This window comes from Phyllobates terribilis, unplaced genomic scaffold (assembly GCF_046119375.1).
Source record: "Phyllobates terribilis strain yellow unplaced genomic scaffold, ASM4611937v1 Scaffold_403__1_contigs__length_1717873, whole genome shotgun sequence".
In the NCBI taxonomy this organism is placed as follows: domain Eukaryota; kingdom Metazoa; phylum Chordata; class Amphibia; order Anura; family Dendrobatidae; genus Phyllobates; species Phyllobates terribilis.
The window spans coordinates 84,265-105,330 of NW_027363163.1; positions in this window are offsets into that span (position 1 = coordinate 84,265).

Here is a 21,066-nt window from a genome sequence, read left to right on the forward strand (position 1 = left end):
CACTATTAAGACTACACTGTGGACTGAATGACCACAGCATTTAAAAGGACTGACAGTCCACAGTGTTTGAATTAGTTGTGGACTGACTGACAACAGCATTTACACTAGTCTAAGGATTGACTGGAAGACAGCAATCACTGGAAAAGGACATCATACTTTGAAGTATAGAAGGAAGAAAGCAAAGTGGAAGACCAGCAGCCAATCCAAAGGATTGACACTATCAAGATAACAGTGGAAAAGACCTTAGTGGACCTATGTAGTCTTTCACAAAATTGATCTTCCTAAAGATCGTTAATTCATCAAGTCGTCATAGCTCGAGTTTCAACCGAAGGCCATTAATAATAAAAAAATGGGCTGACTTACCACAGCATTCACAATAGGTGTGGACTGCCTGACCACATTTACAGTAGACTAGACTGTGGGCCAACCTCTGTCTTTTAAAGGGAGGAATCCCCTATCCTATTTCATAGAATAGCCTTGTAATTAGCAGTGTAACAATCAATACCGCGATTACAAGAGATTGACCACACTATTAAGACTACACTGTGGACTGAATGACCACAGCATTTAAAAGGACTGACAGTCCACAGCGTTTGAATTAGTTGTGGACTGACTGACAACAGCATTTACATTAGTCTAAGGATTGCCTGGAAGACAGCAATCACTGGAAAAGGACATCATACTTTGAAGTATAGAAGGAAGAAAGCAAAGAGGAAGACCAGCAGCCAATCCAAAGGATTGACACTATCAAGATAGCAGTGGAAAAGACCCTAGTGGACCTATGTAGTCTTTCACAAAATTGATCTTCCTAAAGATCGTTAATTCAGACAGTCATCATAGCTCGAGTTTCAACCGAAGGCCGTTAATAATAAAAAATGGGCTGACTGACCACAGCATTCACAATAGGTGTGGGCTGCCTGACCACATTTATAGTAGACTGTGGGCCAACCTCTGTCTTCTAAAGTGAGGAATCCCCTATTCTATTTCATAGAATAGAATTGTAATCAGCGGTGTAACAATCAATACCGCGATTCCAAGAGATTGACCACACTATTAAGAATACACTGTGGACTGAATGACCACAACATTTAAAAGGACTGACAGTCCACAGCATTTGAATTAGTTGTGGACTGACTGACAACGGCAATTACACTAGTCTAAGGATTGAACGGAAGACAGCAATCAATGGAAAAGGACATCATAGTTTGAAGTATAGAAGAAAGCAAAGAGCAAGACCAGCAACCAATCCAATGGATTGATACTATCAAGATAATGGTGAAGAAGACCCTAGTGGACCTATCTAGTCTTTCACAAAATTGATCTTCCTAAAGATCGTTAATTCATCCAGTAGTCATGGCTCGAATTTCAACCGAAGGCCGTTAATAATAAAACATGGGCTGACTGACTACAGCATTCACACTAGGTGTGGACTGCTTGACCCCATTTCCAATAGACTAGACTGTGGGCCAACCTCTGTCTTTTAAATGGAGGAATCCCCTATTCTATTTCATAGAATAACCTTGTAATCAGCTGTGTAACAATCAATACCGCGATTACAAGAGACTGACCACACTATTAAAATTACACTGTGGACTGAATGACCACAACATTTAAAAGGAATGAGAGTCTACAGCGTTTGAATTAGTTGTGGACTGACTGACAACAGCATTTACAGTTATCTAAGGATTGAATGGAAGACAGCAATCACTGGAAAAGGACATCATACTTTGAAGTATAGAAGGACCAAAGCAAAGTGCAAGACCAGCAAACAATCCAATGGATTGATACTATCAAGATAATGGTGAAGAAGGCCCTAGTGGACCGATCTAGTCTTGCACAAGATTGATCTTCCTAAAGATCATTAATACATCAAGTCATCATGGCTCGAGTTTCAACCGAAGGCCATTAATTATTAAGGATGGACTGACTGACCACAGCATATAGACTAGATGTGGACTGCCTGACCACATTTACAGTAGACTGTGGACCGATTGAGCAAAAAAATTTAAAATAGACTGTGGACTCTCTGACTACAATTTTTATAATAAAATGCAGACCGACTGACCACAGTCTTTATCTTTGAAATAAGTAATTTTAGCCCTAGATTGTTATACTTTTTGGTGTGTATAGCATGTAGCAGGAACATATTATCACTCTTTTGAATATTTACAGGTGACTGACGCCCTTTGACATCGTGGGATTTGAAATGTTTCCTTGTGAACTCCAAGAAAAGAATGTGGAAAGTCACATAACAGGTAATTAATATTCATATTAATTACTGATAATAGTCAGTCTAGGCATAAGTTCTAGACCTGCGGAGGTGTGACAACACCTTTCTGATACATGAGAATATACTGTTAGTGGTTTACATATGTTTATTTTCTATACACAATTCCTAGTATAACACAACCATATCTTAGGTAGAGACATAAGGAACACTTCTTTTCCTTATCTTCTGTATTCTAAAGTGAGGAATCCCTTATTCTGTTTCATAGAATAGCCTTGTAATCAGCGGTGTAACAATCAATACCGTGATTACAAGAGACTGACCACAGTATTAAGACTACACTGTGGACCAATTAACCACAAAATTTACAAGGACTGACAGTGCACAGCATTTAAATTAGGCGTGGACTGACTGACAACAGCATTTATACTAGTCTATGGATTGACTGGAAGACAGCAATTACTGGAAAGGGACATCATACTCGGAAGAATAGAAGGAAGAAGGCAAAGAGGAAGACCAGCAACCAATCCAAAGGATTGATACTATCAAGATAACGGTGGAGAATACCCTAGTGGACCGATCTAGTCTTGAACAAGATTGATCTTCCTAAAGATCATTAATTCATCCAGTCGTCATGGCTAGAGTTTCAACCGAAGGCCGTTAATAAAAAAAATGGACTGACTGACCACAGCATTCACACTAGTTGTGGACTGCCTGATCATATTTACGGTAGACTGTGGGCCAACCTCTGTCTTCTAAAGTGAGGAATCCCCTATTCTATTTCATAGAATAGCTTTGTAATTAGTAGTGTAACAATCAATACCGCGATTACAATAGACTTACCACACTATTAAGACTACACTGTGGACTGAATGACCACAACATTTAAAAGGACTGACAGTCCACAGCGTTTGAATTAGTTGTGGACTGACTGACAACAGCATTTACACTAGTCTAAGGATTGACTGGAAGACAGCAATCACTGGAAAGGACATCATACTTTGAAGTATAGAAGGCAGAAAGCAAAGAGCAAGACCAGCAGCCAATCCAAAGGATTGACACTATCAAGATAACAGTGGAGAAGACCCTAGTGGACCTATGTAGTCTTTCACAAAATTGATCTTCCTAAAGATCGTTAATTCATCAAGTTGTCATAGCTCGAGTTTCAACCGAAGGCCATTAATAATAAAAAATGGGCTGCCTGACCACAGCATTCACAATAGGTGTGGACTGTCTGACTACAGCATTCACACTAGGTGTGGACTGCTTGACCACATTTACAATAGACTAGACTGTGGGCCAACCTCTGTCTTCTAAAGTGAGGTATCCCCTTTCCTATTTCATAGAATAGCCTTGTAATCAGTGGTATAACAATCAATACCGCAATTACAAGAGCTTGACCACACTATTAAAATTACACTGTGGACTGAATGACCACAACATTTAAAAGGACTGACAGTCCACAGCGTTTGAATTAGTTGTGGACTGACTGACAACAGCATATACACTAGTCTAAAGATTGACTGGAAGACAGCAATCACGGGAAAAGGAACTTCATACTTTGAAGTATAGAAGGAAGCAAAGAGGAAGACCAGCAGCCAATCCAAAGGATTGACACTATCAAGATAAGGGTGGGGAAGACCCTAGTGGACCTATGAAGTCTTTCACAAAATTGATCTTCCTAAAGATCGTTAATTCATCCAGTCGTCATAGCTCGAGTTTCAACCGAAGGCCGTTAGTAATAAAAAATGGGCTGACTGACCACAGCATTCACACTAGGTGTAGACTGCTTGATCACATTTATAGTAGAATGTGGGCCAACCTCTGTCTTCTAAAGTGTGGAATCCCCTATCCTATTTCACAGAATAGTCTTGTAATCAGCGGTGTAACAATCAATACCGCGATTCCAAGAGATTGACCACGCTATTAAGAATACACTTTGGACTGAATGACCACAACATTTAAAAGGACTGACAGTCCACAGCGTTTGAATTAGTTGTGGACTGACTGACAACGGCAATTACACTAGTCTAAGGATTGAATGGAAGACAGCAATCAATGGAAAAGGACATCATAGTTTGAAGTATAGAAGAAAGCAAAGAGCAAGACCAGCAACCAATCCAATGGATTGATACTATCAAGATAATGGTGAAGAAGACCCTAGTGGACCTATCTAGTCTTTCACAAAATTGATCTTCCTAAAGATCGTTAATTCATCCAGTAGTCATGGCTCGAATTTCAACCGAAGGCCGGTATTAAAAAAAATGGGCTGACTGACTACAGCATTCACACTAGGTGTGGACTGCTTGACCACATTTCCAATAGACTAGACTGTGGGCCAACCTCTGTCTTTTAAATGCAGCAATCCCCTATTCTATTTCATAGAATAAACTTGTAATCAGCTGTGTAACAATCAATACCGCGATTACAAGAGACTGACCACACTATTAAAATTACACTGTGGACTGAATGACCACAACATTTAAAAGGACTGACAGTCCACAGCTTTTGAATTAGTTGTGGACTGACTGACAACAGCATTTACAGTTATCTAAGGATTGAATGGAAGACAGCAATCACTGGAAAAGGACATCATACTTTGAAGTATAGAAGGACCAAAGCAAAGTGCAAGACCAGCAAACAATCCAATGGATTGATACTATCAAGATAATGGTGAAGAAGGCCCTAGTGGACTGATCTAGTCTTGAACAAGATTGATCTTCCTAAAGATCATTAATACATCAAGTCGTCATGGCTCGAGTTTCAACCGAAGGCCATTAATTATAAAGAATGGACTGACTGACCACAGCATATACACTAGATGTGGACTGCCTGACCACATTTACAGTAGACTGTGAACCGATTGAGCATAAAATTTTAAATAGACTGTGCACTCTCTGACTACAATTTTTATAATAAAATGCAGACCGAATGACCACAGTCTTTATCTTTGAAATAAGTAATTTTGGCCCTAGAGTGTTATACTTTTTGGTGTGTATAGCATGTAGCAGGAACATATTATCACTCTTTTGAATATTTACAGGTGACTGACGCCCTTTGACATGGTGGGATTTGAAATGTTTCCATGTGAACTCAAAGAAAAGAATGTGGAAAGTCACATAACAGGTAATTAATATTCATATTAATTACTGATAATAGTCAGTCTAGGCATAAGTTCTAGACCTGCGGAGGTGTGGCAACACCTTTCTGATACATGAGAATATACTGTTAGTGGTTTACATATGTTTATTTTCTATACACAATTCCTAGTATAACACAACTATATCTTAGGTAGAGACATAAGGAACATTTCTTTTCCTTATCTTCTGTATTCTAAAGTGAGGAATCCCTTATTCTGTTTCATAGAATAGCCTTGTAATCAGCGGTGTAACAATCAATACCGCGATTACAAGAGACTGACCACAGTATTAAGACTACACTGTGGACCAATTAACCACAAAATTTACAAGGACTGACAGTCCACATCATTTAAATTAGGCGTGGACTGACTGACAACAGCATTTACACTAGTATATGGATTGACTGGAAGACAGCAATTACTGGAAAGGGACATCATAATCGGAAGAATAGAAGGAAGAAGGCAAAGAGGAAGACGAGCAACCAATCCAAAGGATTGATACTATCAAGATAACGGTGGAGAAGACCCTAGTGGACCTAGGTAGTCTTTCACAAAATTGATCTTCCTAAAGATCGTTAATTCATCAAGTCGTCATAGCTCGAGTTTCAACCGAAGGCCATTAATAATAAAAAAATGGACTGACTGACCACAGCATTCACACTAGTTGTGGACTGCCTGATCGTATTTACGGTAGACTGTGGGCCAACCTCTGTCTTTTAAAGGGAGGAATCCCCTATCCTATTTCATAGAATAGCCTTGTAATTAGCAGTGTAACAATCAATACCGCGATTACAAGAGATTGACCACACTATTAAGACTACAATGTGGACTGAATGACCACAGCATTTAAAAGGACTGACAGTCCACAGCGTTTGAATTAGTTGTGGACTGACTGACAACAGCATTTACATTAGTCTAAGGATTGCCTGGAAGACAGCAATCACTGGAAAAGGACATCATACTTTGAAGTATAGAAGGAAGAAAGCAAAGAGGAAGACCAGCAGCCAATCCAAAGGATTGACACTATCAAGATAGCAGTGGAAAAGACCCTAGTGGACGTATGTAGTCTTTCACAAAATTGATCTTCCTAAAGATCGTTAATTCAAACAGTCATCATAGCTCGAGTTTCAACCGAAGGCCGTTAATAATAAAAAATGGGCTGACTGACCACAGCATTCACAATAGGTGTGGGCTGCCTGACCACATTTATAGTAGACTGTGGGCCAACCTCTGTCTTCTAAAGTGAGGAATCCCCTATTCTATTTCATAGAATAGCCTTGTAATCAGCGGTGTAACAATCAATACCGCGATTCCAAGAGATTGACCACACTATTAAGAATACACTGTGGACTGAATGACCACAACATTTAAAAGGACTGACAGTCCACAGCATTTGAATTAGTTGTGGACTGACTGACAACGGCAATTACACTAGTCTAAGGATTGAATGGAAGACAGCAATCAATGGAAAAGGACATCATAGTTTGAAGTATAGAAGAAAGCAAAGAGCAAGACCAGCAACCAATCCATTGGATTGATACTATCAAGATAATGGTGAAGAAGACCCTAGTGGACCTATCTAGTCTTTCACAAAATTGATCTTCCTAAAGATCGTTAATTCATCCAGTAGTCATGGCTCGAATTTCAACCGAAGGCCGTTAATAAAAAAAATGGGCTGACTGACTACAGCATTCACACTAGGTGTGGACTGCTTGACCACATTTCCAGTAGACTAGACTGTGGGCCAACCTCTGTTTTTAAATGGAGGAATCTCCTATTCTATTTCATAGAATAACCTTGTAATCAGCTGTGTAACAATCAATACCGCGATTACAAGAGACTGACCACAATTTTAAAATTACACTGTGGACTGAATGACCACAACATTTAAAAGGACTGACAGTCCACAGCATTTGAATTAGTTGTGGACTGACTGACAACAGCATTTACAGTTATCTAAGGATTGAATGGAAGACAGCAATCACTGGAAAAGGACATCATACTTTGAAGTATAGAAGGACCAAAGCAAAGTGCAAGACCAGCAAACAATCCAATGGATTGATACTATCAAGATAATGGTGAAGAAGGCCCTAGTGGACCGATCTAGTCTTGCACAAGATTGATCTTCCTAAAGATCATTAATACATCAAGTCATCATGGCTCGAGTTTCAACCGAAGGCCATTAATTATTAAGAATGGACTGACTGACCACAGCATATAGACTAGATGTGGACTGCCTGACCACATTTACAGTAGACTGTGGACCGATTGAGCATAAAATTTAAAATAGACTGTGGACTCTCTGACTACAATTTTTATAATAAAATGCAGACCGACTGACCACAGTCTTTATCATTGAAATAAGTAATTTTGGCCCTAGATTGTTATACTTTTTGGTGTGTATAGCATGTAGCAGGAACATATTATCACTCTTTTGAATATTTACAGGTGACTGACGCCCTTTGACATCGTGGGATTTGAAATGTTTCCTTGTGAACTCCAAGAAAAGAATGTGGAAAGTCACATAACAGGTAATTAATATTCATATTAATTACTGATAATAGTCAGTCTAGGCATAAGTTCTAGACCTGCGGAGGTGTGACAACACCTTTCTGATACATGAGAATATACTGTTAGTGGTTTACATATGTTTATTTTCTATACACAATTCCTAGTATAACACAACTATATCTTAGGTAGAGACATAAGGAACACTTCTTTTCCTTATCTTCTGTATTCTAAACTGTGTAATCCCTTATTCTGTTTCATAGAATAGCCTTGTAATCAGCGGTGTAACAATCAATACCGCGATTACAAGAGACTGACCACAGTATTAAGACTACACTGTGGACCAATTAACCACAAAATTTACAAGGACTGACAGTCCACAGCATTTAAATTAGGCGTGGACTGACTGACAACAGCGTTTACACTAGTCTATGGATTGACTGGAAGACAGCAATTACTGGAAAGGGACATCATACTCGGAAGAATAGAAGGAAGAAGGCAAAGAGGAAGACCAGAAACCAATCCAAAGGATTGATACTATCAAGATAACGGTGGAGAAGACCCTAGTGGACCGATCTAGTCTTGAACAAGATTGATCTTCCTAAAGATCGTTAATTCATCCAGTCGTCATGGCTAGAGTTTCAACCGAAGGCCGTTAATAATAAAAAATGGACTGACTGACCACAGCATTCACACTAGTTGTGGACTGCCTGGTCATATTTACGGTAGACTGTGGGCCAACCTCTGTCTTCTAAAGTGAGGAACCCCCTATTCTATTTCATAGAATAGCCTTGTAATCAGCAGTGTAACAATCAATACCGCAATTACAAGACACTGACCACACTATTAAGACTACACTGTGGACTGAATGACCACAGCATTTAAAAGGACTGACAGTCCACAGCGTTTGAATTACTTGTGGACTGACTGACAACAGCATTTACACTAGTCTAAGGATTGACTGGAAGACAGCAATCACTGGAAAGGACATCATACTTTGAAGTATAGAAGGAAGAAAGCAAAGAGCAAGACCAGCAGCCAATCCAAAGGATTGACACTATCAAGATAACAGTGGAGAAGACCCTAGTGGACCTATGTAGTCTTTCACAAAATTGATCTTCCTAAAGATCGTTAATTCATCAAGTTGTCATAGCTCGAGTTTCAACCGAAGGCCATTAATAATAAAAAATGGGCTGCCTGACCACAGCATTCACAATAGTTGTGGACTGTCTGACTACAGCATTCACACTAGGTATGGACTGCTTGACCACATTTACAATAGACTAGACTGTGGGCCAACCTCTGTCTTCTAAAGTGAGGTATCCCCTTTCCTATTTCATAGAATAGCCTTGTAATCAGTGGTATAACAATCAATACCGCAATTACAAGAGCTTGACCACACTATTAAAATTACACTGTGGACTGAATGACCACAACATTTAAAAGGACTGACAGTCCACAGCATTTGAATTAGTTGTGGACTGACTGACAACAGCATTTACACTAGTCTAAAGATTGACTGGAAGACAGCAATCACGGGAAAAGGAACTTTATACTTTGAAGTATAGAAGGAAGCAAAGAGGAAGACCAGCAGCCAATCCAAAGGATTGACACTATCAAGATAAGTGTGGGGAAGACCCTAGTGGACCTATGAAGTCTTTCACAAAATTGATCTTCCTAAAGATCGTTAATTCATCCAGTCGTCATAGCTCGAGTTTCAACCGAAGGCCGTTAGTAATAAAAAATGGGCTGACTGACCACAGCATTCACACTAGGTGTAGACTGCTTGATCACATTTATAGTAGACTGTGGGCCAACCTCTGTCTTCTAAAGTGTGGAATCCCCTATCCTATTTCACAGAATAGTCTTGTAATCAGCGGTGTAACAATCAATACCGCGATTCCAAGAGATTGACCACGCTATTAAGAATACACTTTGGACTGAATGACCACAACATTTAAAAGGACTGACAGTCCACAGCGTTTGAATTAGTTGTGGACTGACTGACAACGGCAATTACACTAGTCTAAGGATTGAATGGAAGACAGCAATCAATGGAAAAGGACATCATAGTTTGAAGTATAGAAGAAAGCAAAGAGCAAGACCAGCAACCAATCCAATGGATTGATACTATCAAGATAATGGTGAAGAAGACCCTAGTGGACCTATCTAGTCTTTCACAAAATTGATCATCCTAAAGATCGTTAATTCATCCAGTAGTCATGGCTCGAATTTCAACCGAAGGCCGGTATTATTAAAAAATGGGCTGACTGACTACAGCATTCACACTAGGTGTGGACTGCTTGACCACATTTCCAATAGACTAGACTGTGGGCCAACCTCCGTCTTTTAAATGCAGGAATCCCCTATTCTATTTCATAGAATAAACTTGTAATCAGCTGTGTAACAATCAATACCGCGATTACAAGAGACTGACCACACTATTAAAATTACACTGTGGACTGAATGACCACAACATTTAAAAGGACTGACAGTCCACAGCTTTTGAATTAGTTGTGGACTGACTGACAACAGCATTTACAGTTATCTAAGGATTGAATGGAAGACAGCAATCACTGGAAAAGGACATCATACTTTGAAGTATAGAAGGACCAAAGCAAAGTGCAAGACCAGCAAACAATCCAATGGATTGATACTATCAAGATAATGGTGAAGAAGGCCCTAGTGGACCGATCTAGTCTTGAACAAGATTGATCTTCCTAAAGATCATTAATACATCAAGTCGTCATGGCTCGAGTTTCAACCGAAGGCCATTAATTATAAAGAATGGACTGACTGACCACAGCATATACACTAGATGTGGACGGCCTGACCTCATTTACAGTAGACTGTGAACCGATTGAGCATAAAATTTAAAATAGACTGTGGACTCTCTGACTACAATTTTTATAATAAAATGCAGACCGAATGACCACAGTCTTTATCTTTGAAATAAGTAATTTTGGCCCTAGAGTGTTATACTTTTTGGTTTGTATAGCATGTAGCAGGAACATATTATCACTCTTTTGAATATTTACAGGTGACTGACGCCCTTTGACATGGTGGGATTTGAAATGTTTCCATGTGAACTCAAAGAAAAGAATGTGGAAAGTCACATAACAGGTAATTAATATTCATATTAATTACTGATAATAGTCAGTCTAGGCATAAGTTCTAGACCTGCGGAGGTGTGACAACACCTTTCTGATACATGAGAATATACTGTTAGTGGTTTACATATGTTTATTTTCTATACACAATTCCTAGTATAACACAACTATATCTTAGGTAGAGACATAAGGAACATTTCTTTTCCTTATCTTCTGTATTCTAAAGTGAGGAATCCCTTATTCTGTTTCATAGAATAGCCTTGTAATCAGCGGTGTAACAATCAATACCGCGATTACAAGAGACTGACCACAGTATTAAGACTACACTGTGGACCAATTAACCACAAAATTTACAAGGACTGACAGTCCACATCATTTAAATTAGGCGTGGACTGACTGACAACAGCATTTACACTAGTCTATGGATTGACTGGAAGACAGCAATTACTGGAAAGGGACATCATAATCGGAAGAATAGAAGGAAGAAGGCAAAGAGGAAGACGAGCAACCAATCCAAAGGATTGATACTATCAAGATAACGGTGGAGAAGACCCTAGTGGACCGATCTAGTCTTGAACAAGATTGATCTTCCTAAAGATCGTTAATTCATCCAGTCGTCATGGCTAGAGTTTCAACCGAAGGCCGTTAATAATAAAAAATGGACTGACTGACCACAACATTCACACTAGTTGTGGACTGCCTGATCGTATTTACGGTAGACTGTGGGCCAACCTCTGTCTTCTAAAGTGAGGAATCCCCTATTCTATTTCATAGAATAGCCTTGTAATCAGCAGTGTAACAATCAATACTGCAATTACAAGACACTGACCACACTATTAAGACTACACTGTGGACTGAATGACCACAGCATTTAAAAGGACTGACAGTCCACAGCGTTTGAATTAGTTGTGGACTGACTGACAACAGCATTTACACTAGTCTAAGGATTGACTGGAAGACAGCAATCACTGGAAAAGGACATCATACTTTGAAGTATAGAAGGAAGAAAGCAAAGTGGAAGACCAGCAGCCAAACCAAAGGATTGACACTATCAAGATAACAGTGGAAAAGACCTTAGTGGACCTATGTAGTCTTTCACAAAATTGATCTTCCTAAAGATCGTTAATTCATCAAGTCGTCATAGCTCGAGTTTCAACCGAAGGCCATTAATAATAAAAAAATGGGCTGACTTACCACAGCATTCACAATAGGTGTGGACTGCCTGACCACATTTACAGTAGACTGTGGTCCAACCTCTGTCTTCTAAAGTGAGGAATCCCCTATTCTATTTCATAGAATAGCCTTGTAATCAGCGGTGTAACAATCAATACCGCGATTCCAAGAGATTGACCACACTATTAAGAATACACTGTGGACTGAATGACCACAACATTTAAAAGGACTGACAGTCCACAGCATTTGAATTAGTTGTGGACTGACTGACAACGGCAATTACACTAGTCTAAGGATTGAATGGAAGACAGCAATCAATGGAAAAGGACATCATAGTTTGAAGTATAGAAGAAAGCAAAGAGCAAGACCAGCAACCAATCCATTGGATTGATACTATCAAGATAATGGTGAAGAAGACCCTAGTGGACCTATCTAGTCTTTCACAAAATTGATCTTCCTAAAGATCGTTAATTCATCCAGTAGTCATGGCTCGAATTTCAACCGAAGGCCGTTAATAAAAAAAATGGGCTGACTGACTACAGCATTCACACTAGGTGTGGACTGCTTGACCACATTTCCAGTAGACTAGACTGTGGGCCAACCTCTGTTTTTAAATGGAGGAATCCCCTATTCTATTTCATAGAATAACCTTGTAATCAGCTGTGTAACACTCAATACCGCGATTACAAGAGACTGACCACAATTTTAAAATTACACTGTGGACTGAATGACCACAACATTTAAAAGGACTGACAGTCCACAGCATTTGAATTAGTTGTGGACTGACTGACAACAGCAATTACACTAGTCTAAGGATTGAACGGAAGACAGCAATCACTGGAAAAGGACATCATACTTTGAAGTATAGAAGGACCAAAGCAAAGTGCAAGACCAGCAAACAATCCAATGGATTGATATTATCAAGATAATGGTGAAGAAGGCCCTAGTGGACCGATCTAGTCTTGCACAAGATTGATCTTCCTAAAGATCATTAATACATCAAGTCATCATGGCTCGAGTTTCAACCGAAGGCCATTAATTATTAAGAATGGACTGACTGACCACAGCATATAGACTAGATGTGGACTGCCTGACCACATTTACAGTAGACTGTGGACCGATTGAGCATAAAATTTAAAATAGACTGTGGACTCTCTGACTACAATTTTTATAATAAAATGCAGACCGACTGACCACAGTCTTTATCTTTGAAATAAGTAATTTTGGCCCTAGATTGTTATACTTTTTGGTGTGTATAGCATGTAGCAGGAACATATTATCACTCTTTTGAATATTTACAGGTGACTGACGCCCTTTGACATCGTGGGATTTGAAATGTTTCCTTGTGAACTCCAAGAAAAGAATGTGGAAAGTCACATAACAGGTAATTAATATTCATATTAATTACTGATAATAGTCAGTCTGGGCATAAGTTCTAGACCTGCGGAGGTGTGACAACACCTTTCTGATACATGAGAATATACTGTTAGTGGTTTACATATCTTTATTTTCTATACACAATTCCTAGTATAACACAACCATATCTTAGGTAGAGACATAAGGAACACTTCTTTTCCTTATCTTCTGTATTCTAAAGTGAGGAATCCCTTATTCTGTTTCATAGAATAGCCTTGTAATCAGCGGTGTAACAATCAATACCGTGATTACAAGAGACTGACCACAGTATTAAGACTACACTGTGGACCAATTAACCAAAAAATTTACAAGGACTGACAGTCCACAGCATTTAAATTAGGCGTGGACTGACTGACAACAGCATTTATACTAGTCTATGGATTGACTGGAAGACAGCAATTACTGGAAAGGGACATCATACTCGGAAGAATAGAAGGAAGAAGGCAAAGAGGAAGACCAGCAACCAATCCAAAGGATTGATACTATCAAGATAACGGTGGAGAATACCCTAGTGGACCGATCTAGTCTTGAACAAGATTGATCTTCCTAAAGATCATTAATTCATCCAGTCGTCATGGCTAGAGTTTCAACCGAAGGCCGTTAATAAAAAAAATGGACTGACTGACCACAGCATTCACACTAGTTGTGGACTGCCTGATCATATTTACGGTAGACTGTGGGCCAACCTCTGTCTTCTAAAGTGAGGAATCCCCTATTCTATTTCATAGTATAGCTTTGTAATTAGTAGTGTAACAATCAATACCGCGATTACAAGAGACTGACCACACTATTAAAATTACACTGTGGACTGAATGACCACAACATTTAAAAGGACTGACAGTCCACAGCATTTGAATTAGTTGTGGACTGACTGACAACAGCATTTACAGTAGTCTAAGGATTGACTGGAAGACAGCAATCACTGGAAAAGGACATCATACTATGAAGTATAGAAGGAAGAAAGCAAAGAGGAAGAACAGCAGCCAATCCAAAGGATTGACACTATCAAGATAACAGTGGAAAAGACCCTAGTGAACCTATGTAGTCTTTCACAAAATTGATCTTCCTAAAGATCGTTAATTCATCAAGCCGTCATAGCTCAAGTTTCAACCGAAGGCCATTAATAATAAACAAATGGGCTGACTAACCACAGCATTCACAATAGGTGTGGACTGCCTGACTACAGAATTCACACTAGGTGTGGACTGCTTGACCACATTTACAGTAGACTAGACTGTGGGCCAACCTCTGTCTTCTAAAGTGAGGTATCACCTATCATATTTCATAGAATAGCCTTGTAATCAGTGGTGTAACAATCAATACCACAATTACAAGAGATTGACCACACTATTAAAATTACACTGTGGACTGAATGACCACAACATTTAAAAGGACTGACAGTCCACAGCATTTGAATTAGTTGTGGACTGACTAACAACAGCATTTACACTAATCTAAGGATTGACTGGAAGACAGCAATCACAAGAAAAGGAACTTCATACTTTGAAGTATAGAAGGAAGAAAGCAAAGAGGAAGACCAGCAGCCAATCCAAAGGATTGAAACTATCAAGATAAGGGTGGAGAAGACCCTAGTGGACCTATGAAGTCTTTCACAAAATAGATCTTCCTAAAGATCGTTAATTCAAACAGTCATCATAGCTCGAGTTTCAACCGAAGGCCGTTAATAATAAAAAATGGGCTGACTGACCACAGCATTCACACTAGGTGTGGACTGCTTGATCACATTTATAGTAGACTGTGGGCCAACCTCTGTCTTCTAAAGTGAGGAATCCCCTATTCTATTTCATAGAATAGCCTTGTAATCAGCGGTGTAACAATCAATACCGCGATTCCAAGAGATTGACCACACTATTAAGAATACACTGTGGACTGAATGACCACAACATTTAAAACGACTGACAGTCCACAGCATTTGAATTAGTTGTGGACTGACTGACAACGGCAATTACACTAGTCTAAGGATTGAACGGAAGACAGCAATCAATGGAAAAGGACATCATAGTTTGAAGTATAGAAGAAAGCAAAGAGCAAGACCAGCAACCAATCCAATGGATTGATACTATCAAGATAATGGTGAAGAAGACCCTAGTGGACCTATCTAGTCTTTCACAAAATTGATCTTCCTAAAGATCGTTAATTCATCCAGTAGTCATGGCTCGAATTTCAACCGAAGGCCGTTAATAATAAAACATGGGCTGACTGACTACAGCATTCACACTAGGTGTGGACTGCTTGACCCCATTTCCAATAGACTAGACTGTGGGCCAACCTCTGTCTTTTAAATGGAGGAATCCCCTATTCTATTTCATAGAATAACCTTGTAATCAGCTGTGTAACAATCAATACCGCGATTACAAGAGACTGACCACACTATTAAAATTACACTGTGGACTGAATGACCACAACATTTAAAAGGAATGAGAGTCTACAGCGTTTGAATTAGTTGTGGACTGACTGACAACAGCATTTACAGTTATCTAAGGATTGAATGGAAGACAGCAATCACTGGAAAAGGACATCATACTTTGAAGTATAGAAGGACCAAAGCAAAGTGCAAGACCAGCAAACAATCCAATGGATTGATACTATCAAGATAATGGTGAAGAAGGCCCTAGTGGACCGATCTAGTCTTGCACAAGATTGATCTTCCTAAAGATCATTAATACATCAAGTCATCATGGCTCGAGTTTCAACCGAAGGCCATTAATTATTAAGAATGGACTGACTGACCACAGCATATAGACTAGATGTGGACTGCCTGACCACATTTACAGTAGACTGTGGACCGATTGAGCATAAAATTTAAAATAGACTGTGGACTCTCTGACTACAATTTTTATAATAAAATGCAGACCGACTGACCACAGTCTTTATCTTTGAAATAAGTAATTTTGGCCCTAGATTGTTATACTTTTCGGTGTGTATAGCATGTAGCAGGAACATATTATCACTCTTTTGAATATTTACAGGTGACTGACGCCCTTTGACATCGTGGGATTTGAAATGTTTCCTTGTGAACTCCAAGAAAAGAATGTGGAAAGTCACATAACAGGTAATTAATATTTATATTAATTACTGATAATAGTCAGTCTAGGCATAAGTTCTAGACCTGCGGAGGTGTGACAACACCTTTCTGATACATGAGAATATACTGTTAGTGGTTTACATATGTTTATTTTCTATACACAATTCCTAGTATAACACAACCATATCTTAGGTAGAGACATAAGGAACACTTCTTTTCCTTATCTTCTGTATTCTAAAGTGAGGAATCCCTTATTCTGTTTCATAGAATAGCCTTGTAATCAGCGGTGTAACAATCAATACCGTGATTACAAGAGACTGACCACAGTATTAAGACTACACTGTGGACCAATTAACCACAAAATTTACAAGGACTGACAGTCCACAGCATTTAAATTATTCGTGGACTGACTGACAACAGCATTTATACTAGTCTATGGATTGACTGGAAGACAGCAATTACTGGAAAGGGACATCATACTCGGAAGAATAGAAGGAAGAAGGCAAAGAGGAAGACCAGCAACCAATCCAAAGGATTGATACTATCAAGATAACGGTGGAGAATACCCTAGTGGACCGATCTAGTCTTGAACAAGATTGATCTTCATAAAGATCATTAATTCATCCAGTCGTCATGGCTAGAGTTTCAACCGAAGGCCGTTAATAAAAAAAATGGACTGACTGACCACAGCATTCACACTAGTTGTGGACTGCCTGATCATATTTACGGTAGACTGTGGGCCAACCTCTGTCTTCTAAAGTGAGGAATCCCCTATTCTATTTCATAGAATAGCTTTGTAATTAGTAGTGTAACAATCAATACCGCGATTACAAGAGACTGACCACACTATTAAAATTACACTGTGGACTGAATGACCACAACATTTAAAAGGACTGACAGTCCACAGCATTTGAATTAGTTGTGGACTGACTGACAACAGCATTTACAGTAGTCTAAGGATTGACTGGAAGACAGCAATCACTGGAAAAGGACATCATACTTTGAAGTATAGAAGGAAGAAAGCAAAGAGGAAGAACAGCAGCCAATCCAAAGGATTGACTCTATCAAGATAACAGTGGAAAAGACCCTAGTGAACTTATGTAGTCTTTCACAAAATTGATCTTCCTAAAGATCGTTAATTCATCAAGCCGTCATAGCTCGAGTTTCAACCGAAGGCCATTAATAATAAACAAATGGGCTGACTAACCACAGCATTCACAATAGGTGTGGACTGCCTGACTACAGAATTCACACTAGGTGTGGACTGCTTGACCACATTTACAGTAGACTAGACTGTGGGCCAACCTCTGTCTTCTAAAGTGAGGTATCACCTATCCTATTTCATAGAATAGCCTTGTAATCAGTGGTGTAACAATCAATACCACAATTACAAGAGATTGACCACACTATTAAAATTACACTGTGGACTGAATGACCACAACATTTAAAAGGACTGACAGTCCACAGCGTTTGAATTAGTTGTGGACTGACTAACAACAGCATTTACACTAATCTAAGGATTGACTGGAAGACAGCAATCACAGGAAAAGGAACTTCATACTTTGAAGTATAGAAGGAAGAAAGCAAAGAGGAAGACCAGCAGCCAATCCAAAGGATGGACACTATCAAGATAAGGGTGGAGAAGACCCTAGTGGACCTATGAAGTCTTTCACAAAATAGATCTTCCTAAAGATCGTTAATTCAAACAGTCATCATAGCTCGAGTTTCAACCGAAGGCCGTTAATAATAAAAAATGGGCTGACTGACCACAGCATTCACACTAGGTGTGGACTGCTTGATCACATTTATAGTAGACTGTGGGCCAACCTCTGTCTTCTAAAGTGAGGAATCCCCTATTCTATTTCATAGAATAGCCTTGTAATCAGCGGTGTAACAATCAATACCGCGATTCCAAGAGATTGACCACACTATTAAGAATACACTGTGGACTGAATGACCACAACATTTAAAAGGACTGACAGTCCACAGCATTTGAATTAGTTGTGGACTGACTGACCACGGCAATTACACTAATCTAAGGATTGAACGGAAGACAGCAATCAATGGAAAAGGACATCATAGTTTGAAGTATAGAAGAAAGCAAAGAGCAAGACCAGCAACCAATCCAATGGATTGATACTATCAAGATAATGGTGAAGAAGACCCTAGTGGACCTATCTAGTCTTTCACAAAATTGATCTTCCTAAAGATCGTTAATTCATCCAGTAGTCATGGCTCGAATTTCAACCGAAGGCCGTTAATAATAAAACATGGGCTGACTGACTACAGCATTCACACTAGGTGTGGACTGCTTGACCCCATTTCCAATCGACTAGACTGTGGGCCAACCTTTGTCTTTTAAATGGAGGAATCCCCTATTCTATTTCATAGAATAACCTTGTAATCAGCTGTGCAACAATCAATACCGCGATTACAAGAGACTGACCACACTATTAAAATTACACTGTGGACTGAATGACCACAACATTTAAAAGGAATGAGAGTCTACAGCGTTTGAATTAGTTGTGGACTGACTGACAACAGCATTTACAGTTATCTAAGGATTGAATGGAAGACAGCAATCACTGGAAAAGGACATCATACTTTGAAGTATAGAAGGACCAAAGCAAAGTGCAAGACCAGCAAACAATCCAATGGATTGATACTATCAAGATAATGGTGAAGAAGGCCCTAGTGGACCGATCTAGTCTTGCACAAGATTGATCTTCCTAAAGATCATTAATACATCAAGTCATCATGGCTCGAGTTTCAACCGAAGGCCATTAATTATTAAGAATGGACTGACTGACCACAGCATATAGACTAGATGTGGACTGCCTGACCACATTTACAGTAGACTGTGGACCGATTGAGCATAAAATTTAAAATAGACTGTGGACTCTCTGACTACAATTTTTATAATAAAATGCAGACCGACTGACCACAGTCTTTATCTTTGAAATAAGTAATTTTGGCCCTAGAGTGTTATACTTTTTGGTGTGTATAGCTTGTAGCAGGAACATATTATCACTCTTTTGAATATTTACAGGTGACTGACGCCCTTTGACATCGTGGGATTTGAAATGTTTCCTTGTGAACTCCAAGAAAAGAATGTGGAAAGTCACATAACAGGTAATTAATATTCATATTAATTACTGATAATAGTCAGTCTGGGCATAAGTTCTAGACCTGCGGAGGTGTGACAACACCTTTCTGATACATGAGAATATACTGTTAGTGGTTTACATATGTTTATTTTCTATACACAATTCCTAGTATAACACAACTATATCTTAGGTACAGACATAAGGAACATTTCTTTTCCTTATCTTCTGTATTCTAAAGTGAGGAATCCCTTATTCTGTTTCATAGAATAGCCTTGTAATCAGCGGTGTAACAATCAACACCGTGATTACAAGAGACTGACCACAGTATTAAGACTACACTGTGGACCAATTAACCACAAAATTTACAAGGACTGACAGTCCACAGCATTTAAATTAGGCGTGGACTGACTGACAACAGCATTTATACTAGTCTATGGATTGACTGGAAGACAGCAATTACTGGAAAGGGACATCATACTCGGAAGAATAGAAGGAAGAAGGCAAAGAGGAAGACCAGCAACCAATCCAAAGGATTGATACTATCAAGATAACGGTGGAGAATACCCTAGTGGACCGATCTAGTCTTGAACAAGATTGATCTTCCTAAAGATCATTAATTCACCCAGTCGTCATGGCTAGAGTTTCAACCGAAGGCAGTTAATAAAAAAAATGGACTGACTGACCACAGCATTCACACTAGTTGTGGACTGCCTGATCATATTTACGGTAGACTGTGGGCCAACCTCTGTCTTCTAAAGTGAGGAATCCCCTATTCTATTTCATAGAATAGCTTTGTAATTTGTAGTGTAACAATCAATACGGCGATTACAAGAGGCTTACCACACTATTAAAATTACACTGTGGACTGAATGACCACAACATTTAAAAGGACTGACAGTCCACAGCATTTGAATTAGTTGTGGACTGACTGACAACAGCATTTACAGTAGTCTAAGGATTGACTGGAAGACAGCAATCACTGGAAAAGGACATCATACTTTGAAGTATAGAAGGAAGAAAGCAAAGAGGAAGAACAGCAGCCAATCCAAAGGATTGACACTATCAAGATAACAGTGGAAAAGACCCTAGTGAACCTATGTAGTCTTTCACAAAATTGATCTTCCTAAAGATCGTTAATTCATCAAGCCGTCATAGCTCGAGTTTCAACCGAAGGCCATTAATAATAAACAAATGGGCTGACTAACCACAGCATTCACAATAGGTGTGGACTGCCTGACTACAGAATTCACACTAGGTGTGGACTGCTTGACCACATTTACAGTAGACTAGACTGTGGGCCAACCTCTGTCTTCTAAAGTGAGGTATCACCTATCCTATTT